At 42.1% G+C, this 2,500-nt stretch overlaps 1 protein-coding gene across 6 annotated transcripts in view; it reads left to right on the forward strand.

The window, feature by feature from the left end:
- LOC122255025 (uncharacterized) overlaps window positions 1-2,500 on the forward strand; it is a 42,401-nt gene that overhangs the window by 35,848 nt on the left and 4,053 nt on the right. Inside the window, exon 5 of one of the 6 annotated variants that reach the window (XM_086536126.1) lies at window positions 1,188-1,264. The exons of the other annotated variants lie outside the window; for them this stretch is intronic. The gene's annotated coding sequence lies outside the window, so the exon portion shown is untranslated. Of the gene's footprint in view, window positions 1-1,187; window positions 1,265-2,500 lie in introns of those variants that run through there. 6 annotated transcript variants of the gene reach the window in all.

Consider the following 2,500-nt stretch of genomic DNA (forward strand, 5'->3'; position numbering starts at 1 on the left):
ACCAAATCTATTTATCCCCCACTCTCTCTCTCTTTCCACCTCTCTATATATCTCTATCTTTCTCTCTATCCTCCTCTCTATAAGAATATCTCTCTCTCTTCGCATCTCTCTCTCGTCTTCATCACTCTCTCTATTATCATAACTTCTTCTCTCCCCTATATCTCTATCTCTCAACTTTTCTCTCTCTCCTCTCTTCTTTCTCTCTTCTCTCTCTCTCTCGTATAGTCTCTCTCTCTCTCTCTCTCTCTCCCCTCCTCTCTCTCGCTTCTCTTCCATTCCTCTCACACTCCATCTCATCTTCGTCTCTTTCGATCTCTCGTCACTCTCTTCTCTCTCTCTCTCTCTCTCTCTCTCCCGCGTCTCGCTCTCTCTCTCTCTCTCCAGGCTCTTCTCTCTCTCTCTCCTCTCTCTCTTCCTCCTCTCTCTCTCCTCTCTCTCTCTCTCTCCTTCTCTGACTCTCTCTTCTCTCACTCCCCCTCTCTCATCCCACTCCTCTCCTCACGTCTTCTCCTCCTCTCACGTCTCTCTCTTCGTTTTTCACTCTCTGCTCTCTCTCTCGACTCTCTCTCTTCTCTCTCTCTCTCTTCAAGCCCTCTCTCTTCGTCCTCTCTATCTATATATATATATATATATATATATATATATATATATATATATATATATATATATATATCTGTCTATCTGTCTGTCTATTTATCTCTCTCTTCCTCTGTGTGCGTGTGTGATTTTTGAAGTTATGGACAACGATGCATGATTTTCTGTAGAATAGGGTTGCTCCCCCCTCTCTCTATTTATCTATATATCTATCTATCTATCTGTCTGTCTATCTATATATCTATCTATATCTATATCTATCTATCTATTTATATATCTATCTATCTAACTATCTATCTATCTATCTATCTATCTATCTATCTATCTATCTATCTATCTATCTATCTATCTATCTATCTATCTATCTATCTATCTATATATATCGTTCTCTCTCACACACACTCTCCCTCTCTTTCTATCTATCTATCTTTCTATCTATGCTTGCTTTGTGTGTGGGAATCACATACTCTTCTCTCAGTCTCTGTCTTTAACAGCTCCTCTTCCCCTTCCACCGCCTGCCTCCTCAGTACATATCTGAAATAAGACAAACTCTTGACCGTTCAGAATAGTTTCTCATCCTTGGCGCTTTTCAGGTGCGAGTGTCGACAGTGTGGTGAGGTCGGCTGTGTATGCCGCCCTCAACGCCCACGCTCCCGCGCGAGACTCTAAGGTGCAGTGAAAGATGGTTGTGTTTGGGACATTTGTTGTTGTTTATTTGGGGGGTGTATACTTACGTACATACATTCATATACACAGACATACACATATATATATGTGTATGTGTGTGAGTGTGTGGAATATGCATACATACATATTATAGTTTGAATAAATAGAACTAAATAATGAATATATATAATGATATATATATATTATCTATATATACTATATAGTCAGTAGTATATATATATATAATATGTGTTATGTGTGTGTGTGTGGGGGTGTGTGTGTGTTGTGGGTTTTGGTGTGTGGGTGTGTGTGTGTGGTAGTAGTAAGTATGTTATGTATGTGTGTGTGTTGTATAATATATGTATGTATAAATATATATAATATATATATATATATATGAATATATATATATAAAATATTATATATATATATATATGTGTGTGTGTGTGTGTGTGTGTGTGTGTGTGTGTGTGTGTGTGTGAAGCGAGGGTTATAAACGTATCTTCAACTTACACAACAGCTCCGCCTGCAAATTCTAATGCACCATCAGCACATTATACCCAAGCAAACGTTGCACAGGCATTGACTACGTATACAACAATTCCACATACGCTTCCCAGCTCAACGCAGGTCCTACATTCGTCTGCCATCCACGCGCCGGTTCAGCACACCCATCATCAAGGCGGAGCCCCTGCGACGCCCTCGCCAGGTCATCCTGACGCCAAATTTCGACAACCAGCTTCTCGCACCGCCCTTCCTGAGCCTGTCTCCTCTGTTCCTCATTCTGCCCCTTCAGTACCTCACACTATTTCTCCGGTCCCTCACTCTGTCACTTCAGTCCCTCATTCTGCCTCTTCAGCCCCTCACTCTGTCCATTCTGTCCCTCATTCTACCCCTTCAGTCCCTCACTCTGTCTCTGCAGTCCCTCATTCTGTCCCTCATTCTACCCCTTCAGTCCCTCACTCTGTCTCTTCAGTCTCTCATTCTGCTTCTTCAGCCCCTCACTCTGTCCCTTCAGTCCCTCATTCTGTCTATTCTGTCCCTCATTTGCTAACAGTACCCTCACCCTGTTATTCAGTTCTCACTTATTCCTTCAGTTCTCATTCTGCCCTTCCATTTCATCATATCCCTTCGGTCCATCGGGCCTCTCTTCTGATCCTTAAGTCTCTCTATTGTCCCCAGCCCATCGTTTCTAACCCTCAGTCTGCTCTTTCTGCTCCCCAAAGTCTCATTCTGTCTC

This window comes from Penaeus japonicus, unplaced genomic scaffold (assembly GCF_977035675.1).
Source record: "Penaeus japonicus unplaced genomic scaffold, GWHDUDI00000001_assembly GWHDUDI00000004, whole genome shotgun sequence".
Classification (NCBI taxonomy): Eukaryota; Metazoa; Arthropoda; class Malacostraca; order Decapoda; family Penaeidae; genus Penaeus; species Penaeus japonicus.